At 40.3% G+C, this 21,951-nt stretch overlaps 1 protein-coding gene across 1 annotated transcript in view; it reads left to right on the top strand.

The window, feature by feature from the left end:
* Positions 1-228: 228 nt before the first annotated feature.
* prelp (proline/arginine-rich end leucine-rich repeat protein) overlaps positions 229-21,951 on the top strand; it is a 32,758-nt gene continuing 11,035 nt past the window's right edge. Inside the window, exon 1 of the mRNA XM_033966500.2 lies at positions 229-349. The gene's annotated coding sequence lies outside the window, so the exon portion shown is untranslated. The remainder of the gene's footprint in view (positions 350-21,951) is intronic.

The following is a 21,951-nucleotide window of genomic DNA, read 5'->3' on the forward strand; positions in this document are numbered from 1 at the left end:
TTTCCAATATTTCTTGTGGGTTCTTTGTTCAACTTAAAACCTCTTCAGTTCCTTTTTCCAGCCAATGTTCTATTTATTTATTTACTTTTGTTTTACTCCGACCAAACGTTCTCATGCATCTCCGCATTACGACAAACTAAAACCAACAAACGCTCCGCTTTGAAATCTGCAGATCGCCAAAGCCTTTCTCAGACCGGTACAATCTGACCTTCACCGAGAACGAGGGAGAGGGAAGGAGAAAGAGAGAGGGAAGAGGAGGGAGAGAGGCAGAGAGGCTGAAGGGAGTTACTAGAGGAGCAGACAGGAGAAGGCTACACAGGCAGAAGCTCAAACTTACCAAAGAGGGCAGGTAAGTCTGTTTATATGTTTTTTATTCGCACTAGTTTTAATAAACCTGCAAAATGACTAAAAATAGGATCGTCTGGATATTTTTGGAAGTTGGGAGCACGTTCCTATCGACATGCAACACACACACATTTACCTAATAGACAGTGGTGGAAGATAACAAAGTACAAGGAGTAAAGTACTGTACTTAAGTAGAAGTTTTAGGTATCTGTACTTTACTTAAGTGCATTTTACAGTTGATATTGTTTACTTTTATTTCACTACATTCGAGAGCAGTATCTGTACTTTCTACTCCATTGTATTTCTGAGCAGGACTGAAAAGTAAAAGTACTTTTCATATGATTTGATAGAGTATTTTGATCATGTTCGTGGTAAAATGAGGGTACTTTTTACTTTTACTTGACTACATTTGACAGCAGGTATCTGCACTTTCTACTCTACTACATTTTTACACTGGACTAAAAAGTAAAAAGTACTTTTCATGTGATTTGAGGGGTTATTTTTACCATGTTTTTGAGCAAACAAAAATGAATACACAAAATTAATTAGAAAAACTATGACATCGATTTGTATTTTTACTTTTTGACCAAAATATGTCAAATCTTTGAATCAATATTACTACATTTAACCCTTTAACAAATGAACAACACTTTTACTTTTTACTCTTTAAGTACATTTTTAAACAGGTACTTCAATACTTTTACTTTAAGCAGATATTTTCACTTTTACTTGAGTAACTTTTTTTACCTGTGTACTTTTACTTAAGTAACAAATTGAGTACTTCATTCACCTCTGCTAATCCGGTGGAGCCAATGCTGTTATTTTTATAAAAGTTGTAAACATAGTGATGGATGAAGCTCGTTTAGAGTCTTGGACCTAAGGGACAGCCTGGAAGTCACGTCACTTGTAAAATTCTTGTCGAACTTGCAATTAATTAAGCTGCGAAGCGAAAGGAAGGTGACGTTTTGTGAGTTTGCAAGTGAGACGTCAGGTATGTGTATGAAAGTGAAGAAAATTAGATTGTAAAAAGAGATAAAGACATTAGCAGTAATTGGGGTTTTACATGTTCAAATTTGCCCTTAACAAACCGCACATCGTGTTATGTCAAAGCCTGTTTAAGTTGTTGGAAAATCTCCGAGATTTTGGAATATTGTGGAGGCAGAGAAGTTTTCCAGATGGGATAAATTTGATGCCGTTAAGATTGAAACGTGCCCCACCCACCGAGGAAATGTCTCTGGCAACGGGACGGCTACAGGCTGCTGCTGCTGCTGAGGAACACAAACACAGATTATATAACTTGTAAAGTAGGAGACGTAACATATTTATCTGAGTTTTTTTTGACATTCGTTCAAAATTAGCCAAAGATGGTTGAGGTTTTAGGAATTTTAGAGAGGTGGCTTCTGGGTCAAATAGCTTCAGTCTGGCCGTAGAGCAGTGGAGATGAACATTTGGGAATTTTGAACAGGATTCAAAAATTTACAAATGGCCAAACCAAAAATGGAGATATTTTTTCAGAGGTTAGTTTATTTTTTTGGTACAGTATGTGCTCTTCGAGGACAAGGCTTAACAGAAAACAGTAAAAATGCCTTACCCAACGACCCATTTCTCCACCTTCTTGTCTCCATAGAGATGTCATAGCTTTGAATGTTCCCCACTATGGCTTTAACTTCTCTATCTTGCATGTATCTGCTTAAATGTGTTTTATTGCTGAAAAGTCCATGGAAAACATACATTTTTACTCTGAATGTCCTCTCCAGAGATCTGAGCTGTAACTTCTCCTTTGTCAAATAAACTCTCAGTGATTGGCTGTAGTTTAGGCGACAGCGGCAAAGGTTGAACATTGGTGAAGCTATCCAGAGGCACTGCTCTGTCTGAAGTTAGACTTTAATTTGAGCGTTATGGTCACAATCTGACCAGAAACAACTGACTTAGTGGGAACTACAAGTGAGCGGATTTGTGCTGTTAAATGAGTTACAGTCACAAACAGTTTCTGCGTTAGTCACTTTCACCTTTTTGTTGAAAATGAAACACCTAAACTGGACCACGAACGCTCGGATTCATCACAGGCTCCTGAAAATGTGCTGTTTAAATCAATTTTGTATTTTTTCTTGAGTTTTCAGACGATCTAAAAAGTTCAGGCTGTATTTGCTGATGTGTGCACTGTGTCTCCATGGTAACTGCTGAACATCCCTCCATGGGGTATTAAAGAGGGGGTATTTTATTTCTATGAGGTATTAAAGAGGGGGTATTTGACTTCTATGGGGTATTAACGAGGGGGTATTTTACTTATATGGGGTATCAAAGAGGGGGGTATGTCATTTCTATGGGGTATTAACAAGGGGGTATTTTATTTCTATGGGGTATTAAAGAGGGGGTATTTGTCTTCTATGGGGTATTAAAGAGGGGTATTTGACTTCTATGGGGTATTAAAGAGGGGGTATTTTTCTTCTATGGGGTATTAAAGAGGGGGTATTTTATTTCTATGGGATATTAAAGAGGGGTATTTTATTTCTATTTTGTATTAAAGCGGGGGTATTTGACTTCTATGGGGTATTAAAGAGGGGGTATTTCATTTCTATGAGGTATTAAAGAGGGGGTATTTTATTTCTATTTTGTATTAAAGCGGGGGTATTTGACTTCTATGGGGTATTAAAGAGGGGGTATTTTATTTCTATGGGATATTAAAGAGGGGGTATTTTATTTCTATGGGGTATTAAAGAGGGGTATTTTATTTCTATGAGGTATTAACTACAAACACATATTGTTTCAAAAATGTTATATTCACTGAAAACAACGTATTAACATAAGTGGCACTTTCATTTTTGGAGTACCCCCCTTCATTTGCTCTCTGTGCTAAGTTCCTCCCCCTTCAGAGCGCTATGACAACACAAACATGGTGCATCCTGCTAATGAAACTACTGCACATTGAGTCAGGTTTGTCTGGTTGCTGTGTGCAGTTTTGTATAATGTTTTTGTTTATTTTTTGAGAATTGTCGCTTGGGAGCTTGGGTGAGGCTTGAGGGCGGAGCTTTGGACAGAATCTTACAGCTAACCACAAAGAGGGTTCAAATTGGGCCTGGGAGAGATCACTAGATTACTCAGACATGCATGGATGACATCTAAAACTCTTCTGGTGTGTTTTTTGATGAGGGAACAAAGTTATAACTTGGTTGAAAGCTGAAAATCGTTTGGGCACAATACCCCCTCTTTAAGTTGCAGGAGGGCAGAAGTTAGCATGGCTTGTACCTTCTTGGTTTCCACCTCTAGATCATTATTTAGTGCAAAAACATCTGTAAGTGTTGAATAACATTTGCAACCCTGAGCGGTGTTTTGATTTGTGACGTTCTGGGGGAAAGTTTGGCATCGAAACAAAGACAGCTGTTTGATTTAGCCAGAGAAGAAGAAGAGCAGATACAGGTCCAGGAAATGAACAGAGTGAGGGAGGAGGAGGAGGAGGAAGAAAGAGGCTATTGTCTGGAGTGGTCTATAGGGGGAGCTGTGGAGAGCGGGAGAGGGCAAAGGTTACAAACCCAAATAGGACCCTAAGGACACATATCGGCCGCAGTCAAATTCTGTCAACTTACTTCCTCAAAGTCTCATATTCCCAGTAGGCTGTGTTCATGTGATTGTACACAACAAGACAACACTCTGCTCCACTTTGTGATGTCATGTGGTGATACAGGAAGTGCTCCACTGTGTTTTTAAACTCCATACACCTTCACTAAAATCATTTGGATGATTTCAGCCCTGGAATTGCACGTGCAGATATATTTTATAAGCAGTTCTCGAGGTGAAAATAAGTCCGCTGTGTTCTGTCTGCATCTGATTAAAGTGTTGAATAGTCTGATAATCAGGAAGTGCACTGGTAACATGCTAGTTGTTGTTAGCATTACTGGTCTAGCTTTCGAAGGTTGTGAAAAGTGCTTACAAATTCATCATGGTGAATAATTAGAACGCTCACTGTGCATAAGGTAAGTGGGGAATAACTTAACTCTTAACTGCTCTGTTTTCACATTTGTAAAAATGAGGTACAGTGCCTTTAATGTAAAGATTAAACGCCCTTAGAAACGTCCATAGAAATTTACTGGCAAAAACAATATAAAATGGTTGTGCATAGTGTGGCATTAAAGTTTATTCAGTTATATTTTTTATCATTTAAAAAGAACAATAACATGATTCTGTGAAGATAAGCACATAGACTCTCCATCAAAGTTACACAGTGCAGCTTTACGTAGATAGTATCTTCAACTCTCCATTGGTTTAACACAAGGCCGAGAATTTACTGAGGTGTGACAACAGAATCCTGTGAAGTCGGGCAGAAGTCTGTACTAAAAATGACTGTTTATGTGTAAAAAGTGAATGTTTTGGCCTCCTTTATGGTCCATATCTCTGTAATTAAAGGAGTATTGTGCTAAATAGATTTTTTGAGCGTTGTACTGTGTTATGATGTTGTTGCCTCATCAAAAACATGCCTGAAGAGGTTTTGGATGTCATCCACGCATATTTCAGTAACAGTGATGAGAAGAGTACTTTGAAGATGTATGTAGTTACAGAATATTGAATACCTGCATTAAAATGTATTTTGTAAGTATTCTGGTACATGGGCCAATCAGAGTACTGTGTTCTGAATACTGGGAATACTTTTACATTGAGTTACATTATATTATTGTGTAAAAATATGACATAATTACAAAGAGCTTTATTTTTGTTGCCTTGTTTGTTTGTTAAGCTTGAATTTATGTCTAATTAGAGACAGTGCCCTATTCAGACCCTCCTTGTGGTTAGCGGTAAGATTCCAACGCTCCAAAAAAAAAAAAAAAAAAAAATAGAAAGAAAGAAAGAAAAGAAAAGGAAATGAAAAGTATCAAGGAAAAAAAATTGAATCTCGTTAATTTATTTTTCTGTTTTTCTAAATTTTCTGTCCTTTCCCTCTTATTTCTTTAGCTTTCTTTTTCTGTTTAATGACTTACTTACGCACACACACACACATATACACACACGTGCACACGCACACACACCCCAACACGCACGTGCGCACCCCCACGCACACACATACATGCACACACACACATACACTCACGCATGCACACACATGCGCACATGCAGACACACACACACACAAATGCATACACATATGTGCACACACACGCACGCACACACACACACACACACACACACCCCAACACACACCCATGCACACACATGCAAACACACACGCACACACACATGCACACACACGTACACCCCTGCACACACATGCATACACATATGTGCACACACACACACACACACACTCCCATATAAGAAGAACAGATGTCATTCTTACTGTCTCATTACCCCCTTCAAACCTGGATGTCTGCACTCTCTTTTCCCTCAAGTCAAAATGTTTAATGTTTTTTTCTTTTTTGGATTGTCTCTAATATCTAGATTCCAAGGCTCCACCCACAAGCCTCATCACCCACGCTCCCGCACGACAATTCTCCACAAATATACAAAAACATGCTACAAGACTGTACACAACAGCTTCACAAACCTGAATGTGCAGTAGTTTCATTAGCAGGATGCACGTTAATTGTGTGTGTTGTGATAGCGCTTTGAAGGGGGAGTGACTTAGCATGGAGAGCAAAGGGAGGGGAGACTCAGAGCGTCAAAAACATAAAACATGTTAATATGTAGTTTTTGGCGAGTATAGCATTTTTAAAACAATAAAACATGATGATCTAAATATGTTATTTGTTAGTAGTTAATACCCCATAGAAGTGACATACCCCCTCTTTAATACCCCATAGAAGTGACATACCCCCTCTTTAATACCCCATAGAAGTGACATACCCCCTCTTTAATACCCCATAGAAGTGACATACCCCCTCTTTAATACCCCATAGAAGAGACATACCCCCTCTTTAATACCCCATAGAAGTGACATACCCCCTCTTTAATACCCCATAGAAGAGACATACCCCCTCTTTAATACCCCATAGAAGTGACATACCCCCTCTTTAATACCCCATAGAAGTGACATACCCCCTCTTTAATACCCCATAGAAGTGACATACCCCCTCTTTAATACCCCATAGAAGTGACATACCCCCTCTTTCACATTCACACGTGATTATACTCAAATGACCTGAACACTAAGCCATAACATAAGTGAATCTGTAGAACAAAATCCATCCAACAAAGGATTAAAGTGCAGATGTAGGAGAGGGGCAGTTGTTTTCTATTGGCTGAGACACACCCAGTGTCGCTCCTATGAAACTGTGATAATGCAATGAGGTCTGTTAACACTGGAGGGAAGGGCCTGTGTGGTTGGAACAATATGCCGTTAATTATGAAATCGTTAACGACAAAATAATAAGTACTTGCTCCATTGACTTTTTTGGTCTTAAAATGTTCGTATTAACCCGCTCTACACGATCCCGGTATTTATTTTTTCGCTATTGTGTCCGCAACTCAAGATACGAACCTGAATAACAGACAAATCAGACGCCTTCTTTCCCCGAGGCTGCTCCCCTAGTGTTAGCAAGAGGTCTGATTGACAGCGTCGCTAAGTGTCCGCTCCCTGCTAAACCAGCGGTGCGGGCGGGAAGAGGCGTTACCTTCAACAGCCTCGCTTCGGATTGGCTCTTTGGTTGCTATGATACTCACGGTCGGTTCCTTAGCATGGTCCAATCACCTCAGCTAATTTGTGCCATGTGTCTCTTGAAAATTCTCGCATCATATCACTTGTTTCACCTGAGATTAATAAGACTTTGGTGCTTCGATGGTTGATTCAACAGAAATCCACTTTTTTACTTTTAAGCGACCATGTTTTTTTTTACCCAAACGGACTGTGCATGTCTCTGATTGATTCATCCACTTGTCAATCATGTCCTCTGGAATCAGGAAGACAGGATACGGCTCCAGACCCGCTCGTCTTTGTAAAGTTTTATCAAGGCGTGTGGTTCTGGCTGGTTACAGTGCTTGGAGATCCCAGTCTGGTCCCTGGAGTCTGTTTGATAAACAGTTTGTAACTCATGCAGCAGGAATGATGCTAATGTTAGAAAGACACATTTGGTTTAAACTTTACAAATGATTCCTTTAGACACATTCATATCTTATCCGGCCTAAATCAGGACTAAACCAGGACTAAACCAGGACTAAATCAGGACTAAATCAGGACTAAATCAGTACTAAACCAGAACTAGACCAGGACTAAATCAGGACTAAATCAGGACTAAACAAGAACTAGACCAGGACTAAACCAACACGAGACCTGGACTAAACCAAGTCTTTATCAGGACTAAAACAGGATGAGAACTGGACTAAACCAAGTCTGCATTAGGACTAAACCAGGACTAAATCAGGACTAAATCAGGACTAAATCAGTACTAAACCAGAACTAGACCAGGACTAAATCAGGACTAAACCAGAACTAAACCAGGACTAAACCAGGACGAGACCTGGACTAAACCAAGTCTTTATCAGGACTAAAACAGGACAAGAACTGGACTAAACCAAGTCTGCATTAGGACTAAACCAGGACTAGACCTGGACTATACCAAGTCTTCATCAGGACTAAAACAGGACTAGAACTGGACTAAACCAGGACTAAACCAGGACTAAAACTGAACTAAACCAAGTCTACATCAGGACTAAACCAGGACAATGGTGAACCCAGACACATTTTGGTTGTAGACAGGTCAGAGAGGTCTTTACTAATCCTCATATTAGTCTTTTTGTTTTGGGATCCCTCCTTCCATAGACATAGTACCTCTCACAGTAAACTTCTTTTTATCTTTATAGTTACACAAAATGGTGCTTTTGTTTATTACAGTTTTGTTCATTTACTGTGCAGCCTTGGTCCTCCAGCTGCTTCTTCTGTATTTTTGTTTCTTCTTTATGTGACCTTTGCTCTGATGTTGATGTGAAGATGCGTGAGAAGATGCTAAATTTGGTCATTATCTTTTCCCCTGTAGTTTGGGCTGGACTCGTAAATAGCAGCACATGTTGATCCTATTTTCTATTATTGTCAACCCGATTAAACAGAAAGTGCTTCAAAAAGTTCCCGCTGTGTCCTGTGGCTCCTTAATGCACCACAAACTGCACAAAACAACACAACGCAGAAGTCTAATGCTCACACTTATTTGTAGGCGAGTTACATTGATGTGGATGTTTTCTCTTGTGTGAGATTGTCCTAATAAAATGGTTGGTTGTTTGGTTTACTTTGTCAAGCACCACCAATCTTTCTTCAATCTGTTCACTTTAAATGAGGCTGGAAGTTAGAAATGAAGTGTCTTATTACTCTTCCTAATGAATGTTTATAATGGTACGTGGGTGCAAAGGTGCGGACAGACCTGCAAGTTGTGACCTGAACTGGGGTCAGACCTGACAATATTGTGGAATTTTACAGGAACAAACTGAAACACATCCTTCCCCACTTCATAGACAGGTTATAAATACTTGAAAGGACTTGAATCTCAAAACAGTTGGAGTTGGACCACTTTACTTGGTTGAGACAATGCATCAGAGCCGGTTCTTGGCATCTGGCCCCCGAATGAATACATGGTTTAAAAAAAACCTGATGCACTAATCATAATAAATGAAAGACAAAATTATTAGATAAATAAATAGAAAGCATATTGTATTAATAGAATGTATATTTTATTATATTGTTCTGGTGTAAGGAAACAAGTTAAATTTCTTCATTTCTTCTTGTTATTTTCTGAACATTAGGTAGTAACAAAAGCAAAACAAAAGCTGTCCCAATTCACCCCCCCCCCCCCCCCCCACACACACACACAGACACACACACACACTCTGTGGGGGGGGGGGGGGGGGGGGCCTTGACTCTGACTTAAGGCCCGAATGAATTATCTATGGCCCCCGGGATGATATTTAATTACTATTAGAACCCGGCCCGCAGGCCAGAGCCGCCCGCTGGTGGCAGAAGAGATCGCAAAATCAGCCCAGCCATTTACAGAAGGAGAGTTTATCAAAAACTGTCTGCTTAAAGTTTGTGACGCAGTGTGCCCAAACATTTAAGAGGCTAACAGGTCTATACGACCCTGGTTCAGTCGGGTCTTTTCCCACCTTATGAATTAGAGTAATGTTTGCGTCATATAGAGTAGGTGGCAGGAAACCTGTTGATAGAGCCTCATTGTAAACATTTAATAAAAAGACTACTTAGTGAGATAATCTGGCCTCTTATATAAGCCTTGAATGTCTCCCAAAGTATGAATCTTGTTACGCCAGGGTTATCATTTATCTCGAGAAAAAAACGATATTTGTTTTTGAATTTTTTTTTTGTTTTTGAATCTTTTACTTTACTATTTGTTAGAAGGGTATTATTAAATCGCCACACTTTGTATGTTAGACTGCTTTCTATCTCCATCTGGAGAGAAACCAGGCTGTGATCAGACAGTACCATCGCTTCATAATCGCAGTGTTTGATTTTTGACAAATATGCGCAATCAATTAAAAAGAAATCAATTCTAGAATATGAGTGATGGACTGGGGAAAAAAAAAGAGTATTTTCTTGTACTAGGAGACAGAGCCCGAAATGGATCGTATCTGATCTGAACAGCTTTGGCAGATTTAGACATTGAGGATATTTTTGTGATGACCAATCAATTTTAGGGTCCAAAAGTAAATTGAAGTCTCTTCCAATGATCAACTGATGGGAGTCCATGTTGGGAAGCGCTGAAAAAAAAGAATTTACAAAGATTTCATCCTCAATATTAGGGGTGCAAATATTGGCTAGCGTGGCAAAATTGTTATACAATTTCCCTGTGACTATAATATATCGCCCACGAGGGTCACATACTACTTTTGAGGCTATAAAAGGGATAGAGTTTTTTATTATTCTTGCAGTTCCTCTATTTTTGGCTGTATAGTTCGAGCGGAAGACCTATCCATTTCGTATGCAGTCGTTTATGGTCTTCATCTTTCAAATGAGTCTCTTGTAAAAATCCTATGTCTGTTCCTAATTTTTTAAGATGAGATAGAATATTTCCTCGTTTAACTGCTCCATTGAGCCCTTTACAATTCCATGAAATAAATGTCACCAGATTTAGTTGTTGTGCTGAACCCATATTATGATTGTTAACCACATTTGCACTGATAGTAAATATCTCTTAACCTATTTGTGATCACCTTAAAGACGTCCTCCCTTATGTAGCATACATACAAAAAGTGCAGGTAAAAACACAAACAAGAACAACCCCTGTACCCTCTCTGAACTCCCCCGACAACCTAACCTCAAAAAGCTTGAACAAAGGAAACCTGAGTCTTTACACTCAGAGAGGTATATGTACATTTGACTTAACACTAAGCTCCTGTAAGAGATATGTTTATGTATTTACTTCCCAGACTTTTTAGATTTTTCTTTTTTGTGAACTAATATTTCTGCCTTCTGCGCTTAATAACCAAAGATCCGATGTATGTATATATATTTATTTATTTAACCTTCATTTAACCAGGAAGGTCCCACTGAAGATTAAAAACCTCTTTTTCAAGGGAGCCCTGGCCAAGCGGCAGCAGCAAATAAAAAATATTTTAGTTACATAATTAAAAAGGCAAGATAAGAGGAAAAGACAAACAGATTATGAAAAACAAGTACATGTTGTGGAGTCAGCCTCGAGATCTCTCAGTTTAGATTTAAAAGCATTCAAGGAAATCAACTCTGTCAAGTTCCAGTCTTTTTGCAACATGTTCCATGCATAAGGTGCAGAGTGGACAAAAGCCTTTTTGCCCAGTTCAGTGCAACCAAAAGGAACAGAGAGCAACACATGATCTTGTGAACAAAGAGAATAAGAATCAGCCCTTGTCTGTGACAGTAAGGACAGATGTAGGTCGGCAGTAGTCCATTGCCTTATAAATAAAAGTGTACCAATGACTCCTCCTTCCATGGCCAGGGCAGGCCATCCCACTCGAGAATACAACTCACAGTGATGTGTCATTGCTTTACAGTTAGTAATGAACCTTAACGAAGCATGATAAACAGTGTCAACCATTCGACATTGAGCTGAAGCATTCATATAAAACAGATCTCCATAATCCAACACAGAGAGGAAAGTCGCTTCTTTACTTCAAACAAAAAACACAGCTTGTTCCGAAAATAAAAACCCAATTTTAATCTCAGTTTCCTGACAAGATTCTCCACGTGTGGTTTGAAAGAAAGAGATTCATCAATTAATACACCAAGGTATTTATACTCATGAACCACCTCTATGTTGTGTCCTTAAAGAGTGGACACTGTGGATTGTATGAGGCCTCTTCTTGCAATTAGAAAACAAAATAAGCTTGGTTTTATCAGCATTGAGAACTAATTTTAGTTGAATTAAAGATTGCTGGACAGCAACAAAGACTTTCTGCAAGGATTCAATGGCCTGATCAAGAGTTGATCCACAGCAGTAAATAACTGTGTCATCAGCATAAAAATGTATATTTGAATCAGATACATTGAGTCTCAAATATACACAGATATATGCACACACACATACAAATTAATTAAAAATATTAAATAAAAATTTCCTTTCTTTTTTCCTGTCCTTGACAATAAGTAAATAACAATAATAATAATGATAAAATGTGTTTGAATGAATTTCTCCGTGGACTGAGGGTCATTAAATGTGTGCCTGGTACTGTCCACGGTTACCACAAGCCTGGCCAAGAAAGCCATGCTGTACCGGACACCGGCGCTGCGAAGTTTAGCTTTCACCTGGTTGAAGGCTGCTCATTGTCGTCCCACCTCTTGGGCTTACATCTGGGAAAATATGTACCGAAGATCCCTTGAAGAGTAGGCAGCCTTTAGCTCGAGACAGAGACATCACTTTTTCTTTGTCAGAGTAGTTGTGGAGTCGGGCTATTATGACACGTGGGCGCGTGCCGTTGTGCGGACTCTGTGGTCTGTTCCTTTGAGCTCGATCTACCACAATAGCACGATCAAAGTTCTCTTCACCAAGTACCATCACCAGAAACTTGGCCACAAAGCTGACTGTGTTGCTGACTCCTCAACACCCACTATCCGTATATTTTGCCTGCGGCTTCTTTTCTCCAAATCTTGTGATCATTAGCCAATGACTGATATATGTTTTCAAGAGTCACAAGTCTATCAGATTGGTCATTTAAGGATTCTTCCATGTCTTTCTAAGTGCTTGCTGTCTCTTTGTGCATTGTGAACAGTTTATCCACCCGCTCCATGAGCTCACCCCGGGTGTTCTCAATATCCGTCTTGGTTTGGGGCAGGGCTGCAATGTCATTACGTATTTCTTTGCAGTGAGAGTCAATTTCAGCTTTAAGATCTCCCTTCGTGTTTTCTCTGAATGCCTCAAACTGTTTTTGTAGTTCCGCGCACAGGATCCCCAGTGAGATGGGCCTCTACTCATCTGCAGGTCCGGTGTTAGCGGTATTAGCGGTGTTAGCAGAGTTAGCATAAGTTTTAGCAGCCTCGTCTTTATCCCCGGAGGAGGCAGGGAACGGCTCCGTGTCTATGGTTGTTTGTGTATACCGCTTTCCTTTTCTAGTGTCCATCTTCAGAGCTTTATTTGCTTTTCAAATAGTGCCTGGGAAGTGAAGTATTAATGATTTGGGTTCAGAGCTGGTCCTTGGCGCTGCTCACTCCGTGCGACCGGAAGTGGAAGTCACATATTTTCTTTTTGAAGGACATTTACTTTTTTGCTGTTTGCCTGTTGAAAATGTTTTCCCTTGAGGTTACTGACAGAGCCATAAAAAATATTGATTTATACATTTAATTTACAGGACATGTGATTTTTCTTTGAAGGAAGTTTGTTTTTCTCTGTGCCTGTTGAAAAATGTTTTCACTTGAAGTTACTGACAGAGCCATAAGAAAATATTGCTTTATTCGTTTAATCATTAAATAATGTGTTACGTCTTGGTTCAAAAGGCTATGTGCAATCATTTCAATATGTTTTAATAAACACTGAACCAGTCCAGGCCTTGGCTTGTATTTGACTTTGACATCCCTGAGTTAGCGGGGCAGACGGAAAGAGAGAGGGGAGGAGGATGTTTATCTCCTCCTGTTCTTTGGTCTGGGGGTGAGGGCAGCCTCTCTATTTCCCTGTTCATCCACCATCTCTGCCAGCTCCGCCTTCTCCCTCGCTACTTTCTCGTACTCCGAGGATGTGGCTTTCATCTGGTTGTGCAGGGCTGCGACTTCCATCTCCAATCCTTGTCTCCTCATTTTTTTGGCTAACCTGATCTATGTGCTCTTGGAGTTTTTGCATTTTCTGTTCTGCTTCAGTACATTCTCTTTCAGACTCTTTCAGAGTGACACAGGCCGCAATCTCCTGTTGTGTACTTTGCAGAACTTTACCAAGAAAATATTCCTGGTTCTTATTTTTGGCCTCGGCTTTATCTAGCTGATCCTGAAGAGCATTGTTGGCTTGGATCACCTTTACAAAATTGCCTTGAAGACTTTGTATTTGAAATGACTGAGCCTCGGTCCCTTTTCTCTCCCTTTCCAAACGCTTTTCTAGAGTAGCATTTATCTGATGCTGTTCTAAGTGCCTATTAAAGTTACTTCTGTGTTGGTTCTTAAGTTCTTTAGTTTCCTGGAGGACTGTTTTTTGTCTCATTTAAATTATGTTTGATTGTTTCCTGAAGCCTTTCCTCCTCTCTAAGTTTATGATTAAGATGCTCACTTGTCATTTGTAGTTTTTGGACATTTTTTTCCACATTCTTAATTTCAACCATGTGGTCAGAAGTTTTCTGTTCCTCATTTTTTAGCTGATTCTGAACACTTAAAATTATCTGATTCTGTTTTCTTACATCCTCCTCCAGGTTGTCCACCTTCGCCTTTAGACACCGGTTCTTACACAGTTGATTTTGAAGTTCAGTCGCTGTCTTCTGAGCTTCTGCCTTTGCTAACATAAGCTTGCATCGCAGCTCCAGTACTTCCATACTCTCAACTGTATCTGGTTTGTTGCGGCTAGCATCAGTGTTTTGGCTCTTTTGTTTTTTCACATCTGCGGGTGCTTCTTGGGTGCTACCTGTTATATCTTCCCATATTTCTCAGGTAAATATAATGAAGAGAAGGAATGTTGGAACGACAGAATTTATTACCTCGTGTAGCAGGCATCAGCACATGTAGACCACTCTGTGTAACAGGGCATTAATACATTCAATGTTGTGTGTTTAGTAATACATAACTACAGTTACAAGCTTACATAAGATGTACCAGGGATTCAAACACATTTGTATGACATCGTACCATTAATAAACAAATCAGATACATATAGACAACATCTCAACTTTTTTTTTTCATTTGTGACACTATAGAACATAGTAAACTAGCAAACACATTGGTCACTATAAAGCTATAAGTTTAACCTTGTAGGTGGTCGTCTATCATGTACAGGATAGTGACGATCTACAGACACATCAACCTTTTCATTGGTTGGACTGTGCTCTTGTACAGAAGTGACACTTTGTTTTTCTACTTTGTCTGAAAGAGAAACATCTACAGTAGGACTGACTGGCTTTGACACTTCTACAGGTAAGTAGCATGGTTCAGGTACAAATACATTAGTTTTTTTTTTAATCAACAGACAGTTCTTGAGTGGTGTTAGGCGTTTTTAGAAGTTGACCCACATGGCAGTGCCAAACCCCATCAGCTGTCTGGACAGTGTAGGAGACAGGGCCAGTTTGGGCAATGACAGTAGCGGGAGCCCACTTTACCTTATAATAATAATAATAATAATACATTTTATTTATAGGGCGCCTTTCTGGGCACTCAAGGTCACCTTACAATACAATATATACATATACAGACAGTTAAAAAAAACTACTAGTAGTCTCTAGCCAGCACTGAATCTCCAGGTGCGAAAACTCGATCTTTTGCATGAATGTCTCTGTACTTTACTTGTTTTCATTGGTCTGCCTGAACAATGTCTTTTACTGTTGGAGGTTTGAGAAGGTCCAAGCTGGTACGAAGTTCTCTGTTGAACATGAGGCTTGCAGGAGATGCCTTGGTAGTTGAGTTGGAGAGGTGCGGTACTTGAGAAGAAACTCATGCAGTCTTTGGTGCCTTGAGTGTCTTGTCCTTGTGAGGCTTTCAGTGCATGTTTGATGGTCTGCACAAACCTCTCTGCTAACCCGTTTGTTGCAGGGAAGCTGACTTTATGCGTTGAACTTCATTTGCTTGCGGAAAATCAGACATTTCTTTTGACACGAGTTGGGGACCGTTATCTGAGATGAGCTTAACAGGAGCCCCGAAACCACTAAAAATCTCTCCAAGCTCCTCAATGGTCTTTTCTGATGTTGTGGATTTCATGATAGCTACCTCTGGCCACTTGCTGTGAGCATCAACAGCGACCAGGAACATTCGGTCCTCAAATGGACCCGTGAATTCTATGTGAATGCAGTACCAAGGGTCCTGTGGAAAGTCCCATGGATGCGGAGGCGCTGCAGGTGGGTTGTTACGAGTCTTTTGACAAGATGAGCAGCTTCTGGCCATGTTTTCTATTTGTTTGTCTAAACCTGGCCACCAAAAATAGCTCCTAGCCATATCCTTCATTTTCACTATCCCACTGTGACCTTCATGCAGCTGCTCTAACATTTTAGCATGCAGTGACTGTGGAATGATAACCCGCCTTCCCCACAGCCGACAACCTGACTGAATAGAGTGCTCCCACCTCCTAGAAATAACAGGTTTGAGAACAGAGCTGTCACCTTTTGAGTGTCCTTTAATTACCATGTCCATGACTACTGACAGGTCAGGGTCATTTCTGGTTTTGCCTTTTTCACTTGGGCAGCTGAAACTAGTGCCTTTTCCATGTTTTTGAAATAGAAAATGTCCACTGAGTTAGGTTCATGTTTGGTAACAGGGAGTGGTAACCTGGAAAGTCCATCTGCGTTGCAATGAGAGTCAGATTTGCGATACTTGATGTCATATGAGTGAGCTGACAACAACAAAGCCCACCTTTGAAGACATGAGGCCGCAAGCGATGGTATTCCTGTGTGTGTGGTCCCAAGATCGTTGTCAGGGGTCCGTGATCTGTCAAAAGAGTAAACTTCCTTCCATACAAATATTGGTGCAATTTCCTCACTCCAAAAATTATGCTTGATGGTTTTTCCTCACCATTTGGAAAGATGTGTGAGATGAGGGCACCCACTCCATAGGGTGACGCGTCACAGGCCAGTTGGATTGGAAGTGAGGGATTGAAGTGTGTGAGAACCTCTGAAGTGGTGAGTGCCTTCTTTGCATTCTGGAAAGCTTTTTTACACTCACTTGACCATTCCCATTTCTTGTCTTGACATAACAGTTAATGTAATGGCTTTAACAGTGATGCAAGATTAGGTATAAACCATCCATAGTAGTTTAAGAGGCCTAGAAAAGATCTCAATTGACTCACATTTTCAGGTGAGGGTGCGTCCACAATAGCCTCTATCTTTGAAGGAGCTGTGTGTAGGCCTTTTTCATCAATCACGTGTCCTAGGTACTCCACAGATGGTCTCCAGAACTCACATTTCTCCTTGAAAACTCTGAGTCCATACTGTTGTAGCCTCTGCAGTGTAGCATCCAGGTTGCGAAGATGCTCTTCGTCGCTTGCACCTGTGCAGAGAATATCATCCAAATAACACTGTACACCTTGCAATCCACTCAGGATCTGATCCATGGCCCGCTGATCCATGGCCCCCTGATGTGATGCCAAAAGGTAATCTGCAATACCTGAAAAGTCCTTTGTGCGTATTAACCGTTAGCACCTCACGTGATTGTTCATCCACATGCATTTGCAGATAAGCCTGGTTAAGGTCAATTTTGCTGAACTTTTCACCTCGTCTCAGACCTGCAAACAAATCTTCAATTAAAGGCAGTGGATATTGCTCTACACTGAGCAACGATTGGAGTGGCCCACTCACTGGTTGTGACAGTCTCCAAGACTCCACTTTTAACTAAAGAATCCAGATTTCTTTCATGCTGCCTAATTCATCACGAAAAACCTCCTCATTTTTGTCTAGGATGGCTTGCAGTTGTGAAGAACAAACAGAAAGCCGGCAAATTTCTTTCCAGTCAAGACATAGTGTTTTCCAACCACACACCCCATAATGGGAGCAAAGTTTCCTTTGGTGACATACACAGTTTGGCCGTTTGGTTATTACACCGGACAGTAATATCAGTCATGCCTTTCATGTGCACCTTGTGCCCAGCGTATGCCTTGAACACTGTGTCAGATGGGCGTAAGGGAAGGTGACTCATACATTGCTTGTAAACATGATATAACACAAGTGATGCCTTTTACCCTGTGTCTATCTGCGTTTTGACTGAATGACCCTCCAACTTAGGTCTGGCCCAGTAGCAGTCTGCAATTTCATCAATACTAATTACATGTACTGTGTTCACTATGCTGTTTCCTTCAGAGGAAGAGCTTTGGCTATACTCTACTGCATTTACATGTTTTCTTTGTTTGTCATAGCCTCTTTTATCCTTTTTATTTGCTCTGTCTGTGTCTTTTTTTATTTCTACAGGCACGCTCTACATGTCCTTTCTTCGTGGTGACCTGGTTTACCACAACTAAAACATGGGCCCTGAGTATTGCTTTGGTTGTTTGCAATTTTGTGTACTTTTGTGTACCTGTTGTGTTAAGTTGTTGAGCTTCCTTAGATGCCATTTCCATCGCCACACTGATATCAATAGCCTTTTTGAAGTGTTAAGTCATTTTCGGTTAACAACTTTTTCTGTGCTGCCTCATTTCTTAATCCACACACCAGTCTGTCTCTTAATGTGTCATTCAACACATCACCAAACTCACAATGTTTGGCTAGTTTTCTCAAAGCTGCTACGAACATGGTGACAGACTCCCCTTCCTCCTGATTTCTTCTGTGAAACTGGAATCTCTCCGCGATGACTAGGGGCTTGGGTGAAAAGTACATGGTGAGGGTGTCCACGAGCTCTTTGTACGTTTTACAGCTGGTTGCAGCAAATTGCGAAGCATGTTAAATGTTTGTGGCCCTATTACACTCAAAAATGTTGCCACTACTTTTTCAGCCTCGATGCCGTTAGCCTCCACAAAATAGCCAAAACGCTCCGTATACGAGCTTCACTGCTCCACGGTTTGGTCAAAGGGGCCGACTGAGCTGATAACTCCCGCCATTTGCGCCTGGTTATACAGCTGTGCCACTTGCTATGACTGTGTTACTCTTTCTACCTTCCACGGTCCATGTTATATCCACTTTTGTTATATCTTCCCGTATTTCTCAGGTAAATGTAATGAAGAGAAAAAATGTTGGAACGGCAGAATGTATTACCTCGTGTAGCAGGCATCAGCACACGTAGAACACTCGGTGTAACAGGGCATTAATACATTCAGTGTTGTGTGTTTAGTAATACGTAACTACAGTTATAAGAGAGGGTCAAAATACATAACACTACCTTTCTGTTTTTTGTTCTCTGATCACGCTTTAAAACTTTAGATTGCACTGCATCCAAAAGTATTAAACTTTTTGTAAATATCACTCAACCGCATCTTTTCCTTTGTTTTTTAAATAATTTATTCTTGCAGGATGATGAAGGCGGGTGCAGGACTCCTCTCTGCAGTAGCGCTGTTCCTCCTGGTGGGGGCAGTGCAAAAACAATATAAAATGGTTGTGCATAGTATGGCATTAAAGTTTATTCAATTATATTTTTTATTGTTTAAAAAGAACAATAACATGACTCTGAGGATAAGCACATAGACTCCATCAAAAACGTTACGCAGTGCAGCTTTACGTAGATAGTATCTTCAACTCTCCATTGGTTTAACACAAGGCTGAGAATTTACTGAGGTGTGACGACAGAATCCTGCGAAGTCGGGTAGAAATCTGTACTAAAAATGACTGTTTATGTGTAAAAAGTGAATGTTTTGGCCTTCTTTATGGTCCATATCTCTGTAATTAAAGGAGTATTGTGCTAAATAGATATTTTGAGCGTTGTACTGTGTTATGATGTTGTTGCCTCATCAAAAACATGCCCGAAGAGGTTTTGGATGTCATCCAAGCATATTTCAGTAACAGTGATGAGAAGAGTACTTTGAAGATGTATGTTTATTTATTTATTTATTTATTTATATTATGTAGTTACAGAATACTGAATACCTGCATTAAAATGTATTTTGTAAGTATTCTGGTACATGAGCCAATCAGAGTACTGTGTTCTGAATACTGGGAATACTTTTACATTGAGTTACATTATATTATTGTGTAAAAATATGACATAATTACAAAGAGCTTTATTTTTGTTGCCTTGTTTGTTTGTTAAGCTTGAATTTATGTCTAATTAGAGACAGTGCCCTATTCAGACCCTCCTTGTGGTTAGCGGTAAGATTCCAACGCTCCAAAAAAATAATAAAAAAATAGAAAGAAAGAAAAGAAAAGGAAATGAAAAGTATCAAGGAAAAAAAAATTGAATCTCGTTAATTTATTTTTGTCTTTTTCTAAATTTTCTGTCCTTTCCCTCTTATTTCTTTAGCTTTCTTTTTCTGTTTAATGACTTACTTACGCACACACACATGCGCATATACACACACATGCACACGCACGCACACACCTGCACACACACCTGCACACACGCACGTGCGCACACACACGCACACACATACATGCACACACACACGTACACCCACGCATGCACACACATGCGCACATGCAGACACACACACACAAATGCACACACATGCATACACATATGTGCACACACACGCACGCACACCCCCACACACCCCAACACACACCCATGCACACACATGCAAACACACACGCACACACACATGCACACACACGTACACAAATGCACACACATGCATACACATATGTGCACACATACACACACATACTCCCATATAAGAAGAACAGATGTCATTCTCACTGTCTCATTACCCCCTTCAAACCTGGATGTCTGCACTCTCTTTTCCCTCAAGTCAAAATGTTTAATGTTTTTTTCTTTTTTGGATTGTCTCTAATATCTAGATTCCAAGGCTCCACCCACAAGCCTCCATCACCCACGCTCCCGCACGACAATTCTCCACAAATATACAAAAACATGCTACAAGACTGTACACAACAGCTTCACAAACCTGAATGTGCAGTAGTTTCATTAGCAGGATGCACGTTAATTGTGTGTGTTGTGATAGCGCTTTGAAGGGGGAGTGACTTAGCATGGAGAGCAAAGGGAGGGGAGACTCAGAGAGTCAAAAACATAAAACATGTTAATATGTAGTTTTTGGCGAGTAAAGCATTTTTAAAACAATAAAACATGATGATCTAAATATCTTATTTGTTAGTAGTTAATACCCCATAGAAGTGACATACCCCCTCTTTAATACCCCATAGAAGAGACATACCCCCTCTTTAATACCCCATAGAAGTGACATACCCCCTCTTTAATACCCCATAGAAGAGACATACCCCCTCTTTAATACCCCATAGAAGTGACATACCCCCTCTTTAATACCCCATAGAAGTGACATACCCCCTCTTTCACATTCACACGTGATTATACTCAAATGACCTGAACACTAAGCCATAACATAAGTGAATCTGTAGAACAAAATCCATCCAACAAAGGATTAAAGTGCAGATGTAGGAGAGGGGCAGTTGTTTTCTATTGGCTGAGACACACCCAGTGTCGCTCCTATGAAACTGTGATAATGCAATGAGGTCTCTTAACACTGGAGGGAAGGGCCTGTGTGGTTGGAACAATATGCCGTTAATCATGAAATCGTTAACGACAAAATAATAAGCACTTCCACTAGAACTTTTGTTACTATTTCTAGCAAATGTTTGGGAAAAAACAACAAAAGGCTATTTATACATCATTTATACAGCGATAGATTTGTGGGTTGTGGTTTAGTCTGCCATTCTGTGCACATGTGGCAGAGTGGTTAACCTGTCTCCTGCCTCTCAGTAAGGAGGTTGTGGGTTAGACTTCTTTACACTACAACTTCACAAACCTGATGCGATGTGTGGTACCTTTATTAGTAGGATGTACGCTGACTGTGTTGTGATGGTGCTCTGAAGGGGAGGGTGACTGAGCGTGGAGAGCAAGGGACTGCTGATCTGTGCGCGTGTAGCAGAGTGGTTAGCCTGTCTCCTGCCTCTCAGTAAGGAGGTTATCCCCTTAGTTTCAATACATTGTTAGTTCAGGTGCTTTATTTGGTGAAATGCAACTATGAAGTTCTGCACTTTTGACATAGACTGTACTTATAAATGGACATAGCTAACCTGCTAGCTGCTGTGTTCCAAATAGGAAGTGAGCATGGGCATGCTTCCTGCTTCATTGACTTTTTTGGTCTTAAAATGTTCGTATTAACCCGCTCTACACGATCCTGGTATTTATTTTTTCGCTATTGTGTCCGCAACTCAAGATACGAACCTAAATAACAGACAAATCAGACGCCTTCTTTCCCCGAGGCTGCTCCCCTAGTGTTAGCAAGAGGTCTGATTGACAGTGTCGCTAAGCGTCCGTTCCCTGCTAAACCAGTGGTGCGGGCAGGAAGAGGCGTTACCTTCAACAGCCTCGCTTCGGATTGGCTCTTTGGTTGCTATGATACTCATGGTTGGAATTCCTTAGCATGGTCCAATCACCTCAGCTAATTTGTACCATGTGTCTCTTGAAAATTCTCGCATCAT

The sequence above is a fragment of the Periophthalmus magnuspinnatus genome, chromosome 5 (genome assembly GCF_009829125.3).
Source record: "Periophthalmus magnuspinnatus isolate fPerMag1 chromosome 5, fPerMag1.2.pri, whole genome shotgun sequence".
NCBI classification, from domain to species: domain Eukaryota; kingdom Metazoa; phylum Chordata; class Actinopteri; order Gobiiformes; family Gobiidae; genus Periophthalmus; species Periophthalmus magnuspinnatus.